This window comes from Triplophysa dalaica, chromosome 12 (assembly GCF_015846415.1).
Source record: "Triplophysa dalaica isolate WHDGS20190420 chromosome 12, ASM1584641v1, whole genome shotgun sequence".
Classification (NCBI taxonomy): Eukaryota; Metazoa; Chordata; class Actinopteri; order Cypriniformes; family Nemacheilidae; genus Triplophysa; species Triplophysa dalaica.
This window is the reverse complement of record NC_079553.1, coordinates 14,936,553-14,955,932: the sequence shown is the minus strand read 5'-3', so window position 1 is coordinate 14,955,932 and position 19,380 is coordinate 14,936,553.

Sequence of the window (19,380 nt, the reverse complement as noted above, 5' to 3'; positions counted from 1 at the left end):
GTATACATATTATAAAACATTTTATTCAGCATATTTTTAAATAACGTTGTGGTTTTATAAAATTTACAAATTTAATTGAATTGTGGCCGGCCAAAAGTACTAGATATGGAATAAGCCGTATCTGTAGCAATGATTTAATTTACGAAAGGTTGTTAAACAGATTAAGTATCAGAGGAAATAAAACTTACATTGATAAAATGAGTACTGACAGAATACGGTGATGTATACAGTTGGACATTGCTAGTAGATAAAATAAATTCTAGTACATATAAGAAGATTTTATTACGGGAGGTTCATAAGGCCAAAAGTGTCCATAGATGATAAAACACCTCTCATGATGTTGTAATAAATATTCAGAAGGGTTAGCATTGACTGGTCGAAAAATCAAAGGTACCGAAAGCTACATTTTCTCATAAGGATTCCACTTCCTGTCTCAAACCATATACTAAACCTGACTGACAGCCTCACTGAAGCTCAAAATCACTCTTCAAAGCATTTCTAAGCTGCTCACAGGAGTGTCCTGCAAACTCAAGGGCCACCGAAGGCCTCGTAATATACAAACAATAAATCCATTTCTGTGGGCCCTCTGTTTGCCCCCGTAGACGAAATGATCATTTGAATATTTCACAACATAATCTAGGAGTGGAATAATCTATCACTCACTCAAACGTCTGAGATGAGAGCGCAGACAAATACCCGGAGCAAAATGTCAGTCATCTCTTATCCAAAATGATGCTGACAGCTAAATGCAGATCTCAATTTTACAGAGAAGGATTCATTACCTCTGAATAATAAATGGCAAAATAAATTGTCTAATCTTCTCTTTGTACACTGTCTGGTGGGGGTGAATGACAATTTTAAAACAGATTTCAAACTCAGGAGGCATTGTTGAAAAATGGTTTGTCCGCTTGGATTGCGTGACAGAATACATTCGAATATCTTTAGATAGTTTTGGCATTTATATTTACATATGCCATTGATATCTCCCGAGGCAGTGTGTTTAAAACAAAGCAGGGAATACATCAAAATATAAAGCATTTTAATATATTACACTAGGCTATAATACTATTTACAGCAACTGAATGTTTTCATACGAATACAATTCAAACTTCTCAATATGACAGTAGATTTTATACAGTTATGCTGCATCTTTATACAGAAAGTATGAATGAATCATCTTTTGAACACTGGTGTTATGTGATACACACAGTGAGTTTTAACATCCCTTGCTGGTAAGGTTCTGTATTCAGTGTAAGGTATATGAACTCTTCATTAACTTTCTGCACGTTCCTGCTGGAGCAAATGTCACAATATGCAGGCCGCTTGAGTCTGAACACACAATGGCTACTGCTGGTGCCCCAGTGTGTTAGGGCACTAATTTGGCTCACAGGGGAGTGGGTGGCTTAGCAGGCCAAATGTACGGCCTCTGACATCAGGGATCGATTCCATTCGGAGGGGTGGTGGGGTAGAACCGCATGCCTCTCTCATTAGCTGACCAGAGGGGAGCAGAGGTGCTAACTCAGCTCTCCCACAGGAGCACACTGCCATGTTCTACTGCGGAAAACTTACTTCAGTTTTTGCACTGGCCACGACCATGACAATATCTATACTCAGTGTCTTGCAAAAGGGTCACTTTCTTTCTTTTATGCTGAATCACACATCAATGCAGTTCTCTGTGGTTATTTGTACTACTAAACAAATAATAAACAGATTATTTTGTGCAGCTTGTCACATTCAGATTTAAGGTCAGTCTGATGATGTTTGTGTTCACACTGGCAAAGATTCTTATTTGGATTGAGATATTTTGGACTGAGATCAAGGCTTTGACATTGAGTGGCTGTATGACGTTCACCTTTTTTGCTCTTGAGCCTTGTGTGGTAACTTGCAGTTGTGTTTGGGATTGCAGCCTGGCTCAAAATCGAAAGTCCATCATCATTTATAAATTCACTTGACTGATCCTTTAATCCAGAACAACCTTGTGGTTGTTGAAAATATACCTGTTATCACTGGGTATCGAACCCAGAATCTTGCCATTGCTAATGCAGTAATTTTCTACTTGAGCTCTACTGTCAAGTTAATTGCAATTTCAACCCAGTTGCCTCTCGTTCACTCTCTTTCTTCACCTGCCTCTCATACACCAACGTACCCAAGCGCCTGCCACCATTTTCCATCGTAAATCGTAGAACTCAAGCAGTTAAGTAACAAGATTGTTTCCTCCTCTGTAATTAATTGGACAGAAAGGACCGATTCAGTAGTTTTAGAGCACAAATGGGCTGCTTATACAAACAAGACTCAGATAAAGGTCTCTAGTAATGAGAGGAGAATCTCATCAGGGCCGGAGTTTACATCACCAGAACAAAACAGAGCCGGGTAAGGTAGTAATCACCATAATGTCAGCTTATTTATTTATGTGTTAAAAGGGTCTGCATAATAAGCCTTCGATGCTATTTTGCGAAGACCGGAAAAAAAGAACAAAGAGACGCAGGAGGTAATTGGTGAGAGGCTTCTGTTTGTGCATCCCCACTGGTATACAGTTAAAGAGAGAAAACAGTGGGGAAATTGATACTCTTTTCCTCTTCAGGAAAATCCTCCCTCTAGACTTGAAAACATTGAGCAGGAGTAGCCCAGGTGCCAGAAAATTGCACTCTTTGCATGTTGTTATCATTTCGAGCAATAAAAAGTGTGAAATATTTGACAGCCCTGCTTACAACTACCTCCAAAAGCATTTTTAATGACTCTCCTCAGAACAGTTCTACACTCTATTGAATGCAAGTTTCCCTTTGGCTTCATGCAATAATAGGCCTTTCAAACAAGTCTACATAAACAATTGTAATTAAAGCAAATTCATTCTCAACTCTGGGCAAATTGGTCATAAAGAAAGCCCTCATCCAAACCCCCTATTATCCACGGTAGTTTATCAACCGTGAGCTACTGTTAAGTGCACTTCGACATTAGACACATATTTGAGCGCTTTTAATTGGCAGGCATTTCGTTCTCACTAGTGCTCCAATCTTTTGGCAAGGGTTTACATCTAGGCTGCTTGAAAATGAAAAAAAAAATGCGGTGGCCACTTTATCCTTTGTGGATAAATATCTGCTGATGTCCAGATGGATGAAATGGTTGAAATCCCAAATCCATGAGCCAAGAAAGAGAAAATACTTGTTTTTACTTTATGGTGGTTGTTGAACCATTAATAGTGTTCATTTTAAAATCCTGGTGAACCAGAAGTTGCGATCTTTTTTTGTTCCATATTTTGACACATTTCCACACATGAAATGGAATTTCTAATGCGAACTTTCTCTGCGATTTGATTGGATGTATAAAACAGCTGTTGTATTTCGAAATCTAACTAACACTGACAGTTAAAGGGGAGGAGTTAACAGATGCTCCGCCCAAGCTGTCCAACACGTCATTTAAGATGGATAGTCATTACAGGAAGGAAGTGCGTTTTCAGATTGTAACAAAAGATTGTAAGGGCACACAAATTTTAAAAAGAGAATGACCCACGTTGATAACAATTTACAATAAACCCTATGGATTTCATGAAAAAATAGGCTTTGTAATTTTTTATTTCACTTGGACTTTAATGATTGTACGTTTGGTCAAAATATGGTAAAACTATATGGCTTCTGATTCACATGGAGAATGAAACAAAACAACAAACAATGCAAAACAGTTTTTGAGGACATTCGTCATTGTTGGTGACAATCCCATTAGGAAGCATGTCTGCTGTGATAGCTCCGGGTTACGTTTGGTCCAGCCATCAACGCAGGTTGTTTCCTCTCACAAAAACCAGATGGTTCAGTTCAGATAATCATCGTCTTTCCTTTTAAAGAAGAGGGAGGGGGCCCTTCTCACCGTGCTCTGAGATCTTGAGCTACTTTGTAATGCTGCATATTATTCATGCCACAACATGGGGTCTCAGAATTCAAGCTGTCTGTTTACTCAAAAGCTTGAAGCAGCATCATGTCCAGAGGCTTTGAGGGTCCAGCTCAGGCCCGGAGATCACGGCTAATGTGACTCCCAAGGCCTAATCTTCTTAGTTGACCGGGATAAAATGAGTATCCATTACAGCATCAACCTTCATACACCCCCTCCTTCTGAGCCAGTGGTCCTCCGAAAGCCAGCCATGAGACAATTGCTTGATTGGGCCCTTAATCAGGTATTAGTCACTAAAGCTGTAAGGGAAAGCAGCTAATCTCCAAATTTTCTCCATCTGCACTTGCAGGCCAAACTGGTTTGGCCCTGCTAGATCAAAGATGGCGGGTAAAAATCAGATTAGAGGAAACGAGAGGGGGCTGAGGAGCAGGCCAGAAGGGCCACAACAGGCCCAATCCTTGAACAGCCCTGCTTTCGTGGCATAATCCTTAAACTAAGCTTGCTGTTTGAAGCACGGCGCCTTTTGTGTTAACAGTTCAAGAGGGTGGTAGGAAAGAAGTCAACAAACCATTCTTGGTTTCACATGTGTGAGTACCATCACACGTCTACAGAATTACGTTATGCTTAACCACTAGTCTGTTTGGCACAGCCTTTAAATGTATGTTTCCTATTTCATTAATGTTTTGAATTATAATAATGCCAGTACTTTGAGTTAAGAAACATTGTGGAAGTCATTATATTTTTCAAGGGGGGCCAGATTAGCTCACAAGATGGCAGTCTCCTGCCCTGTGTACACAGTGCCATGTGGGCCAGGGGAGATCAGCCTGATATCCCGACAATGACCTCACTCCAAATCCACACAATACACTGAGAGAATTTCTACATCCTCCGGCTTTACTGTCCATATGGGTTAAACAGAAACTTCTGTTTCCTGCCCCACTGTGCAGTTTTTCACAGGCTCACTAAAACACTCGCATTAGAAAATATACCATCAAATAATGATACTTCTCCGAAACGAAAATGAGAATTCCATTAAATATCTGAGCTACAAAAGAGCAACCTCTGAGAAACTTTTCTTCTAGGTGATGTCAGTATAGGTAATTAGTTGTTCAGTTGATATATAAAGGTCATTCATTATTGTGTTTTTATATTGAGTTCTGACTTTTTATTTGTGAAATAGTTAGGTCTGAAGCCATTAAAAGAAGCCATGTGGACAAACAAAAATGTGTGTTCTAGAACATTTGGAATGTTGGTGTACACACACACAGGTGTGTCACCATGTTTAATGGTGACATTGCTTAAACATAATGACTTTTAAAATGTACGAACAATATAATGTATTTTTTTGTGAAATCAAACACGTTACCGGAACTCACAGAACATTGCAAGTCATATTTGTACAAACCAAAGGCTACAAAAGTCAAAAGCCTTAAAGCTCAACATGAAAGTTTTGCTTAATGTAAATGGTCTCGATGTCTAACAACCTTTCGTTAGCACTGCCAGCTGAAGTGTCTGAGAAACAATGTCCTCATGTGAAGCAGTCCTGCTCATTACTGGGGATTATATACTGATGGAGAAACAAACTGCTGTGAGGGTATAAAATCACAGGAGAGATGACGTATGTGCTTTGGGAGGAAAGGGGTGAATGTGCTGAAATTATTATTGACTTAAGCCTATTTACTTCACACTTTTCAATTATTGCTGTAAAACCAAAGGTGTGTCTTTAATTGCATTGGCTAAAGTCTGAACACCAACTGTCAGGGGAGCTTCTTCCGACCACTGACTCCTGCACATGAGGTTTGACTTTTAAGCTCCTTCAAGGGTAAAGATCTCTATATTAGCTAAACGCATAGAGACCCAGACAGCTTTACTCTCACACACCGTGGGCGAGCTAAAAAATTACAGTCAGCTTTGCGGCTTAATAATAATAAGGCTATATTTCAGTAGCCTAGTCAATTGTGCTAATGAATCAACAACACACGAGAGGTTTTGCATTAGCGTCATATTGTGCTTGACAACACCTTATAAACGTGATTCAATTAATGTAGAGCTTCAACAACAGTATTCAAGATTTATATTTATTATTAATAATAATCCCTATGACTTTTATAGCAAGAAATACTGTCATTATGTCTGTAGCTGTAGGCTGTATAAAAGGAATTGCCAAGCAACTTATTACACATTAAAATAGGAATTGACTAATGTGGGGTCACAGGTTAGAGTCCAGCGCTAATAAAAAGAGGACTATAGGTCCTCAAGAAGATTTTTACTAAATTAACAATTGCAAAATGCAAAAAATTATGACATCACATTGTGCATTAATGCAACAACTTGCTTATCACCCATAAACAGTTACAGGCTAATGAATTATAATATTGATTTTACCTTCTGAATAGTTTACTATACAGAGAGACCAGACTTTATTTGGAAATAAAAAACAAATAGACGGTCTATTACAATATTGTCATTATGGTTAGGACACATGCTCTGCCTGAAAATACACCTTCCTTCATGTGGTAAAATCACTGTAATGCATCGACTTTTTTAGCGTATTGCATAATAAAAGTTTCTAATATGGCGCATCAAATCAAATCTAAACTTTTTCAACTTTATTATAATACTGGTATTGCATTATTAGCTGAAATCCGTTTAGAGACGCTGACAGCTCTTTCCTCCGAAGGTCACGCAGCGCATGGCACCAGGACGCTCGCTGCCTCACTTTCGATTGTCCGATTTTTTCTCCTTCATTACCGCTAGCAGCTGTGAATAAGACGTCCCCTCTTTCTTCTTCCCCCGTCTGAACTCGCTAAGTGCTGTTGTGCAGTTTTATCAGAGTAGCTGGAGGACTCCAGGGAGACGCTCTATCTCCTTTGGCCCTGAAAATTGATATTGAACATGGGGGGAGAATCTCACGAGCTGGTAGCAATTAGCTAAAAAGGATTTGCAACTCTCTGTGATTCATCGCACGAGAGATCGAAGTCATTTAAAGAGACTGTTTTGACTCCCTCTCTCGCTCGCTCGCTCTGTCTTTTCAGGATACAGCTCTGTTAGCCCCTTACAAGCTAGTGTGACATTTCCTATTTTAAGGCCTATTCCTCTTTCTGAAAAGTGGTGGTGTGCTTTGGCACAAACAGGGCCTTTGATTCGTTCATGTTTACGTACCTAACACAGGGCTGTGAACTCCATATCGGCTGCTCTGGGTTTGACTTGTGAATAGGCGGACTAATGAGACAAGGAGGAGAGTTCATTAAGAAAGAGAAATGTTTGCCGGGGCTTTAACAAACACATGGCGGGAGTTGAGTCCTCGAGCTGTGTTCTCTCTGCACACTCAACAAATATTTCAGGCAATTAAAAGAAAATCTGGCCTGCAATAAACGCAACGTTCAGCCAAGTTTCATTTATAGCGCCAGGGCGTGATGTTACTTCATTTTGTCCCACAATGTTTTGCCAACCTATTTTTGTCAAACAGACAATGATAAACTATTTCTCTTTTCTTATTACATTACATTACTAGGTCAGACTTGTACAGATGTGTTCTTAACACTGTTATGTATAAGGACTTTTAGATTTATTTTAACATATCTGTTTGATGATCTAATTCTAATTTAAGCTATGATTTATTCATGATAAAGCAAGAAAATTACCTCTTTAACAAGATAATTTTATGCTGTGTACAGCTGACTGTTATTATGATATTCTGCTACATTTGTGGTGAATTGTAAATATAGTTAAGACTAATGCTTTGAGTTTGTGCCCATAACAACGCCCTTCAGCTATATATTAATTCTCAATATAGAAAATCCTCTCAAACCTTATTGCTATGATATAGGCACTGTTGAAAATAATGGTTTGATTTATATTTCGTAAGTACATAACAAGCTGTCATGAGCAACCTGAGGTTTGGTGTCTTGCTCAAGGGCACAATGGTGCTCTTGAACTTTTATAAGAAAGTATTGGCCCTCATAATTTTTAGTTCAACATGTGTATGTGGTGTTTTCTGGAGATAATATGTCTGCTGTCGACATTGGGATGTAAAATGTGAATAAATGTGTATGATACTGCAAATATAGAAGATGAATATGAATAATAATAAATATTAATTCATCTATCTTAACTTGATATGTAGATATATTTTTATATATAAAATATATGTATTTTTTATCCACATTTGCATGCAACTTATATGGTTAAACCTTAAAAAGTTGGCCATCTGTTTTATTTCTTAATAAAAGTAAGTTTCTCACATCCTGATAAATACTTTTATGATTTATAACAATTATATTATAAACAGGCATTGGAACAGTTGGAAATTCTGGTGTCACATGGAACATTTATTAGCTTTGCGACAGCACTCGGGGGAAACCTCTATCTATGAAGCAGCACTGCCAAATCTCTTAACGGCCCACATAGTATGCCGTTGCATTTTATGACAACATGATTTGTAACTTTCCAATGCGATTACCTCAAGAGGAATTTTTGTAAAGAAGGTGTCCAGAGTCTGCTGTCAAAGGTGAAACACGACCCGCAGCGCCGGATGTTTCTGCTAAGAAAACTGTGTGTGTATATTAGAAGGAAACGTTGCACAACCTTTGGAGCAAAACCGACAGCAGACGTTGGAGAAGTAATTAAAAACGCAGCTTACTTACAGTCAGCTCACCCTGAAAATGGCAAAGATTCTGTGTCAACAAAGCCAACTTCCCGTTCGCGGCGCATCGCCTCGTACTCGGGCCACACTCGCAATCTCATCAGCATGCACAGACTGGCAGGTCCACCCTGGTGAAAGCTATCGTTTAAGAACTGAGCAGTAGCCATTAATAGAGCCAGAGATGACAGATGACTTCATATGCCATGCAAGCGGGCCCAGACAATAGCTTTAGCTATGACAGATTGCCTGGCTGTAACCCACTTTATGTTAAACTCATTCTCACTGTCCAATTTCACAAGTGTAATTTTGTTCCGCTGCATGGTATTGTCCTTCGCGGACTAACCGAGTTCCTTTGGTAATGATTCCCTTTTCTATTGTATTGTTTTCTGCATAATCGGACCGGTAGTCAAGGGTTTGGGTGACACAACCATCTGTCAAGTTCATTTGCTTTGTAAGGTATGCTTGGAATAATGGTCCGCACAACTGGAGGCTATCCGTTATCAAAGAAGAATATCCCTCGTACCTCGTTCGATGCGCTGGAGACGTCCCCCCTCCTCCCTTCCACTTATTATGCTATACCCTTGGCTCCATCACCTCATTTTTTTCGGCAGCTGTCACATGGGCATCTTGTATTATGAAATTTAAAGCCACGATTCAATTAAGGGTATGAGTTATCATCCTTACCGACTCACCTCTGCTCCGTGGGGGCGGGTTCCACAGAATGCTCCGCTCACCAGAAATGATCTGCTGCTCGTTGAGCCTGTCAGCTCTCATTTGGGAGAGTCCAGTTTAATCTGGACCTGCGCTGAATCTCATACCGCCACCACTGCGTTTTCATCTGCCTTGCCTGTAAGAGCCAAAAGTTGACGGGTGAAATATACTGTTTATATTGAGTGGGTTGTGGCAAGTCACGTCGTTGTGCGATTTCAAAGTTTTTACGGAAAAACATAAGGGAGACCAGTTTAACCTACAATTGCTAAAGATGCACCATTTGGATAAGGCTACACTTGGTGTCAGATGAGCTCTACACGGTTTCTTAAACATTATAAAATACATTCCATCGTCTGTTTCTTTATTACTCTGTAATGCCACACTATGTGGCCTCTAAATCCCCTGAACAAGTGAAATAAGTGGTTTTATATTCAATGCTTTATTTCCCATGCAGCAACAAAGTTCAGAGATCGTATTGCAGTTCCAGTGCCAGCTTTTTGGGTTTGCAGCTCTGCTCACAGCAGGCTTTTCACATAAAGGGCAACTTTAAAACACGTGTTTCGCAGCCCAGGGTCTATTCACGCCGTGTGTCTCGAACACACGCGCAAGGTCACAGCTGAAGGACAATGATGGACGTACTGGAGCAATTGCAGCTTTAAAACAAATATGGGGAAATGATTGTGTGACCAACATATGCTCAATGACATCTCTAGGATCTGTTTGTTTGACTCTGCCATCTGGTATAATGTTAAGTAAAATCTTTTTAAATAGGCACTTTTGTGTGTGTGTTGGGGGTTAGACAAAATGGCTTTGCATTATTTTTAATGACTCAAAACCTGCCATTATTACCAGCTACCCTTAAGAACCCAGCAGAATTATTGTTCGTTGAACGATATCACAATAATTTGTCCTATATGAAGATATAACATACCCAAATTCTTTGGACACAACACCATCATCAGGGATGGACATGATTAAGCGACAGAAAGCGTGAATGCCAACCAAATGGCTGCCGAAGCACTTCCAACACCCGCATCGTGCTGGGCTCTCTGGCAGAGAGCAGATCTGAGGGGATCCAGATCAGCTGTGTTGGGTATTGGGCAGTACTACCTGGCATTGTGGAGGTTCATTAGCAAAGTGTTTGGCCCCACTCAATGCATTGTGATGCCGACAGCACTTGGCGTCAAACAGCACAAGCTTTCATCCACATCCTATGAGACCTATTAGAGCCTATTTGTGATTTTATGGTCTTACTCTTAGGTGTTTTGGTGCACGGTCTATATTTGACATTTGTATGGATGGGTGTCGCTTCCAAATGGAGCATAATGTCAAATAATGGTACAGAGAGATTCAATTGGCACCATGCAAATTGTCACGTCTTACAATTATAATACACATTTTACTAGCCATTTTGAAAATCCTGTCAATCTTAAGGCTAGAAACAAACTCCACTAAAGCACGTCAATCCATTTCAAGTTCAGTTTGTAGCCCCCTTATACAGTACATTCTTTAACTTAACAAACCTCTATATAGCTTACTTACATTACCTTCTAATGTATGCACTGTTAAACTGGATGTGTTATTATTAAATAATCTAGTTATACTCTTCTAATTGTCGCACCATCATGACGGTTGACCTGCAAGAGAAAATAGCCTAGACGCAGACATTTGAACATCACAATCTGTAAAATCAAGTTGCCGTTTCCTGAATCATCTGCTTTCCAGCCTGATGCTTCAGGAAGAAATTCGTGACAATTTTATGATTTAGATAATTTGCATGAACTTGCTATGTGAATTTTATAAAAGTACAATAATAGTATAAAATGAAATTTATACAAATTATTGAACTCATACTAATTTCTTTGCAGGTTTGAGATAATTGCGCTGAATATGTTTAAGGTTTGAAGTATCTTGAAGGAGTGTCTTTGTCTAGATTGCTGATTTAATCCCCAATTTGATTGTGATAATTTTTTTGTGTTTTGTCACATAAATTATGAATCCATTTTTTTAATTGTGATAATTTGTTTGTATTTTATAGTACGCCTACCGATTTATGAGTTTAATGTGAGAAATAATTGCGAAATAGCATTTTGCAGTGTTTCAAACATTATCATCTATTACTTTTGATTCCCTCTCTCAGGGGTAACCACTTTACCGTGTTAATATAATAGAGCAAGCAATGTGTCATCTGTGAGGTTTTATTAAAGTTTATTGGCCATGTAAAAACCTCTCTGTAGAAAATAACTGGCTTCGTCCGTCCTGTCACCCTGAATTTAGGCACGGTGTCTATCTGCTCCTACCGAAGCCTCCAGCAGAGCTACAGGTAGGAACAGTCTTCTTCAATTAAATCTAATCATCCCACTAAATCAATAATTGTCCTAAAGGCTGCCTTCAAATCTGGGAGGGATTCACATCTAATGTGCTGATCCAGCTTGTCTGGGCTAGCCTCCTTGTGTACTGAAACCAAAGCAATTTAGTCGTTGCCTACGGGCCTTCAGGCAGTTACCGCAGTTGGGAGTGCTGTGAGGACTTGGAGATACAATATAATCGGATACATCTGTGTGCACACTGGAGTTAAGCACAGCTATATTAGGGGCTATGTTGGAAGTGAGAAATATTATCACTTTCCTACAATAACAATGGCGCGGAGCGCGGGGAGACCTAGGAATAACAACTCAAGTCAACCCAATATGACTTCTCTTTTCTGGCACTTGCCGATTTGTGCTCGCATGTCTGAAATCCAAGCAGGATAAAGGAAAACCTCACAGCTGACCAATCACATTTCCAGCTTGCCAAATCAGACAAGGTCAAAGGAACTTAAATTGGTGGGTAAGAGAGTTTCCGTGCGTGTGTATACCTCTTGGATGTAAATATATCAGCGAATCATGTTCACTATTGTTTTTTTGCAGACACCAAAATGTTGGCCTTAATTACTGACAATTTTTTTTAGCAGCCAGCACATTGAGAAACCTGCAGATGAATCATTGGCTTGGTGTCAACAAGACTATAAATTCTCATCTGCTGTGTCCACAGGGTTCTATCTCAGTTCTGGTGTCTCATATTTGTTCACAGTTCTCATTCTGGTAACTACACAACTATAATTTAAAGGAGCCAATATTTACCGTTTTTCAGGCTTTTATTATGTTTTTGGGGTGTGTAACAATTGATGTTCATGTTTCCGGAAAAAAAAAACGCTTTATATTTCACATATTTTAAGTCTATTGTTCACCGCTGTTTCTGTTCTCACAAAACGACTGTATTTCTTCCTGTTTATATAAAGTCCCTCCTTCCAAAACGCTCTGATTGGTAAAGCTGACCCGGTCTGTCGTGATTGGTTCCCCACTTAGAGTGTGTATGAAGATGTCCCACCCATACCATATCAGCGAGCTTCCGCTTCTCAGGCTGTTGTGATTGGTCGGTGCCCCTCTCAGCCCCTCTCAGCATGTGTACTCATACATTTTGGGTTTGAGCAATAAACAGTAACAATGGCTTCAACTTCACTTTAGAATGTGTGTAGCTGAATTCTCATTACTAGTTGTAGGACTGTGAAAAGTGAAAAGTAGTTTAGCACGTAGCTCAGTTGTCTCTGATAACCAAACACTACTCCAGCGGGTCTTTCACTTCTCTAAGGAAGGCCTCTCCCCATTTTTTATGTATTCCGGAGTTTATTAAAAGCACTCGTAATAGTGACATCATGTACCCGGGAAGTAGAGGGCTGTAGTCCGATTCCAGCCATTCTCTGTAGTCCTTGAAAAGCTAATTGTGTTAAAGACAATATCTGGCTTGGCTCCGAAATTTGAGCTTTTTCATTAGCATATATTATTTATGCTATACACACCAACTAAAAATTGAATAATGCGATTGTGGGGAACGTGGCCTTAATGAGATGCAGAATTTTTTCGGGGGTAATCTAGAAGAACCCCCTCCAGGGTATGCAGCTTCTAGAACACAGATGTGTGTTATAGTATGTGTTTAGATGCGAGCATAGTTTATCTCAAATTTTAAACTTAACAGACACAAAGTAGTATAGTAATAATATAATTTAACAACAAAAAATCTATTTAAAGATATGCATTGATAAAAATAGGGGGTAGAACCAGACCCAAAATAGATGTTGAACGATAGACAATGGTTGGTCTATATTTTTCTGGCTAGAAAGCTGTATCTATTGTGGGGGAACAGAAATAACATAACATGATATATGTTATGTTATGTTATATCAATATGAATCCAATGAATCTCAGGGGATGTTTTATATGTTTTTATTTATAAGGTCTCCATAAAACTCTTGCCTTCAGAAAAACATTGGGAATATCAAGCACTAAAACAGAAGGATGTTAATCAACCTGCGTAATTCACATCAATGAGAATGTCATTGCATTCTCTCGTGGCTTCTGGATAACATGGCCGGTCCCTCATTCCCACGAGCCTGTTATATGAGCTAAGTCACCAGAGGATACGTCTCGGCGGTGAATGACCATTATCTGTTTCAAATGCTTCAAGAGGCTCGCGATAAGAATTTCAGAGCAGGGCGGCAAAGGTTAAAAGGAGAGATAGTTCTTGTCATCGTTCATCTACTGGACGGGAGAGAGGCAAAGAGAATGGCGCGATATCTCAAAATAGGTGAGTGATGGAGGCGCAAAGCAGATAGACACTTTAAGAAGCTCAAGTCACAGTTCAACAACCACTAGTGCTGTAAGACAGGACAGTTCAGCGGTTATCAGAATCAAAGTTGGCCCGTTCTTCAGCCGTCTCCATCATATTAACTTGGCTATTTCAACAATGATGAATCGCAGAAGATGTAGTGCCATAAAAACTTCTCAGTTGTTTGTTGGCCTGTTCTTCTCCTGGCTATTGAACCTCACAATAAATCTCAATTTAAATTGAATTGGTGAATCTCAACAATTGTGTTAGATGAAACCGAGGACAAAACATATGCAGGCATGAAAAAGGCTACTGCCACCTAATTTGGTTAAGCATGCTGAGATAAAAAACGTTAGGCTGTTATCTCTTAACACCTGAGTGACATGGGTCTACAAATCCTCTAATTATCAGAATGATTAATATCTACTTGCCCCAAGGCCACACTCGGAGTGTGTAAGTGAGACTTTAATAAGTGTTTTCTAACCTGGCTGACTCCGACAACTCCCCCAGCAAAACCTCTCTTTTATCATTCAGAATTTTGAAGACAGGGAATATTATTACCCTAACCTAACCTAACCTCTCTCCTTCTTTCTCATCCACCCTGAGCCCTGTGCTAAGAGACCCCCGCTAAGTACGTCCCAAGGTGCGAATGACTATAATCAGTGTTACATCTCTGCTCATGGGGAATTTCTTTTCTTATCAATGCTCCGCTCTGTCAATACCTCATTTGTCGCTCAAATTCTCGCAAATATGACCATAAAAAGGAGCATTTACTTCTGTCTGTTTTATATTCGTATGTATTATTGTTATTAGGCAAACAGAACTGTGGATGCCGTTGAGTCAAGTCCAACCAGTTTGACTGGATGTATTTATTTTGCAACATGAGCACTGAGAGAAAGATAAAATGGTTCATGGGAATCAGCTGATTAGCTAATAGGTATTATAAGCGATTACTCTTGTCCTACTTGGGAGGAGATTACGAAGTGCCTGGAGAGAGACAGGCACGCTGCATTCCTGTGTAGTGAGAAAAGAGGCAAGGTGTTCATAGACACGAACCCGCTGAGAGTCAAGCAATCATTTTCAGACAATTCATCAAGCCCACATCTCATATTTCAAAAGCCTCTCATCCTCCCACACCTGCACGTTTTACATTTTTTTTTGTAGTCTGCCTAACAGACAGTTGTTAGTCTTGCAATGTTAATCTGTATCTTTTAAAAATGATGATGAATAAATCACATCATTCTTGATCCCTTGATTCTGCAGGATGTTTTGTGAGAGGAATGATCATTTTAGGCAAAACAATAACTTTTATAACAACACGCATTTCTCTGGATTTTAACTGACCAATTTATCTATCATTTTTTACATTAAAAGCTGTAAGATTTGATGCCAGGTTTTTATAAACTTGCTTTTTTTAAATGTTTATCATAAATATCTTATCAATGTGGGTCATTCTCTTTTTATGCGTTCCCTTAAAATCTGAAATGACCTTTGTTAGACTGCTTGGGCGGAGTATCCACTAACTCCTCACGTTCTACTGTCAGTCTGCTGCCAATTCCACTTCAAAATGTTTTCGAACATCAAATCAATTTGCAATTAAAAATGCAACCTTGTTTATGCCTTTGTCTCATTCGAAATTCTGTTTCACAATAGGGACGTAACAATGATCGCAACTTCCGGTTCATGGGGACTTTAAATAAAACATCACTTTACTAGATTACAGAAATTTGATAATTTGTATTGATAACATTGTATTTATATAATTTGATTGCCTTTAGGTACTACATGTTGGACAATATAACTGAAATATATTTGAATATACTGTATTTCCCCCATTTCAGGACATTTATTTGTAGATAATAATAATTTGCATTTGCCAAGTAGGTACATATTTTTAAAAAAACTTGTTCAGTTCATCAATAAATCAGTTCATTGACTTTGATCTGGTTCATAGAAAGTTATCAGAATGCCAACTCCAATGCCAACAAATATGCTAATAAAACATCTGTCTTCTCATATTCGCAAGCTATGAGACAAGGGTCGACCATCAAACTAGTTTGACATGTGAAGTAATACTAAGGCCGGGTTTCATAGACAGGGCTTAAGGCTTGTGCCAGACTAAAATTCATCTTTAAGTTGTCTTGGCTCGAAATAACTTGCCCTGACATATATCCAAATATATTTGTGGCAAGATGCACACCAGTAATGTTTTTTTTTAAAGGCATAAATAAAAGGCGATTAAATATCCTAATATCCTAAAAGGGGCCATACAATTATCACAATATTTGGAGTAGCCTACCCTTCCAAAAAAAAACAATAGAACCTTGCCAAAAAAACACAATAGAAAATGTAATGGATTTAATGCTTATAATGGGAATTTCTACTGATAATCTATTGGTGGGGTCTTATCCGATAGATCAATCCTGTTGGAATTATGTCCAAAACACAATACAAAAAGCATTTTTTTCTAGTTTTAATGGAAAAAGCCAATAGTTTATAATGGTATTTTAACGTAAACAGAATTATTGTGATAGTTTCTATTGTTTATATTCGGCAGGGTAATTTTGTATCATCAGTTAAATCACTGAAAAAATATTAAATATTTTATATGTATCGCCAAACCTAAAATATTTTCAATGTAATAACACCAAACCCTGTCTTTGCAAGTTACTTTTCCTAATGCCTGCATTGGAAGTTCTACGTGGTACGGCTCACGTCAATTAACAACACAGTGGGATTCATTGCCCTGTTTAAACGATCATTACACATTGAGGGAAAACATGTGTTGATAGTTAATTTTATTTACAAAAGGGCATGAAACAATTAGCCTCCCAAAGTATGCTAGCAATAGTTGAGATAGAACAAGAATTGGACTGGGATAAGGAGCAGTGATTTGTTTCTACTGTTGTTGTTTTGTTTTGTTTCCAGTGACGTTTACAAATCCCACATCACCTCCTTATCAGCTGGACTGTAGTGACCGGACAGCAGGCTCGCTTTCCTTCAGCATAGGTCGTACACATATTCATGGACACAGCTGGGACAGTTTAATGACTTAATTCTAGTTAATTACTCACCCCAGTGCAGCTGACCAAACTCCATCACAGACTCTCTCCGCATGGCTGACTTATGGACAGGTTTGGGAGGGGGACCACAAACCGGAAAGAAAAGGCCGACGTAAGCATCGAACACCGGAGAGCAGTGTGACAACATTGATGAACGTTACCTTTAGTAAATTACATGATCGTCCACTCCTAGAATGTAACATATTACCTATACTTTTAGCCTAACAATCATATACTGTTGCATATGGAACTGAAGAATGACATGTTTTGAAAAATGTACTGTAGTTTGAGATATCAAATATTCATTTCATTCTAAAGAGTCTGTAACACCACATAGCATATTTCAATGGCATATCAGTGATGCGAACACTTGCTTTGGCTCATCTCGTGGATTCCATGGACCCTGAAATGTCGAAAAACCTCTTTAACACTATTCCTGGCTGTCTTTATTTCAGCAACTGTGGCAACGACTTACGCAGAGCTTCAAATCCAATGGCATTTGCATGTGTAAATGAATTCACTCAAGACGATTTACTGCCCTGGAGTGGCTAATGGGAAACAAGGGTAAAAACACGACGACCGTTTTCACAGATTTCCTGCTGGCTTCCAATTTGTCTGAAGCCCCTGCGACCAGTAATTTATTACCTTGCTGTTTATAGCTATTGATTTCACCCAGAGTGCCTCCTGACATTAAGCGTTGGGGTTTGAGATAGAGAGGGCAAAGGCTGCTCCTCCTGGTGCTCTGGGGTCAGGTAAGGAACCATAAGGGCTTATTTGGGGTCATACAACCCCAGCAGGAGAGCCCAAGAGTGGGCAGAATGTCTGTGGGATAAGGACCTCAGGACAAGGACCATCCACACACCACCAATTAGGCCCAACTCTGCCCCACTGGTGTGGGACACCACAGGGCCGGGTCTCGGGCCCCAAGCTGAGTCTCTTGATTATGCATTTGCCTTGCTCCTAGATGTGTAACTAGGCAATTTAGCTCAGCCATAAAACAGCATGGCTGCTTAAAAGGTTTTTAAAGGGAAAAGAGCCTATCCATTCATTTACTTCAACTCTAACAATCTTAAACCAGCATAATTTATCAGACTGGGGTGCAACACCACAGCTTCCATTTCACCCAGGGGAGGAACTGGTGAAAGAGACAGTAGAGGAGGGAGGGGAAACATCTAAACAAAACAGGACAACAAGAGGGGAAGGAAATTAATGACCCTTCACATATTGCTTGTGTTTCTTTTGTGAAGGCCAACAAAAGCAAAGCAGGTTGGAGAGGATGTGGGGCTCAAGAGTCAGGGAATATCAGGCCTGTAAATTCCATGAAACAATAATTACTACATTACATGGTAATTACCAACAAAAAGTGTCTGCAAAGAGTATCAGACTTTCTCGTACATTTGTCCAAGACTCAGCACTTCTCACCTTCGTAATCTCAGTGGTTTCGTGCTCTGTCCCTCTCTGTCTTACAAAGGTAGAAAGGTCAAACCATTACATCGTCTGAATGAAATGTTCCTGACTTCCTGTGATGTATAGGCGACTGGCCCTGGAAGCCACTGGTATTGTTCAGGTGTGTAATAATTAATGCCGCTTTTGAATGGCTCTCCTGGGATGAACTAAGGGGTGGGAACAGGCCGATGTCGATTCTACACCCACTGAGGTCGACTGTATACACTTGCTCAAAAGGACAAAGCAGGCAGAAGACAAGGCAAAAAGCAACGCTGCAATATTCAGTTTGCTTGTGTTCATTTTTAATCTACAATCATTTAACACACCCAGTTATACTGGGGTAACATTTATAATGAAAGTCAACATAAAACCTCTTTGTTTTCGCATTTAATTAAATAATGTTAAACAAAACTGCAATTACAACCCACACCGAATATTTACTGAGTACTCATCTCCTGATTACATATTATATATCAACCCTTCCTGAGTGTCATTATTCCCAGAAAAATTAAAACATTTGTGTGTGATTATTAACAGGCGTGACAGCTTAAATGTTTGTGGGACGCAGACAAAGAATGTGTAAATGCTACAGTAAAAAATTGCTACAGATTGCAAAATACTGTAATAGGTTAGACAAGACAACACATGTAATTTTCCCTAAAAAAATTGAGTAAAACTTGAGGTTAACTTGATTCTAAAATTAATACAATATGACAATACATATACTTTAACAGTAAAAAAATAGTTTTGTTACCATAAACCACTTTATAGATTACAAAAGAGTTTTAATTTACTGAAATAGTTATGGTCTTTTAATAGCAGTAGAAATGATCAGCGAGCCGCTCCTTCATTTTCTTCCTGTTCCAAAGTAGTGACCCAGTTTCAAACATGATGTGAATTATTACAGATTTTTAATTTTAGGGTGAACTAGTCCTTTGAGTTTTTACTGTCATGTAAACTTGTAATAAATGTGGACGAACTGAAATGATGGGC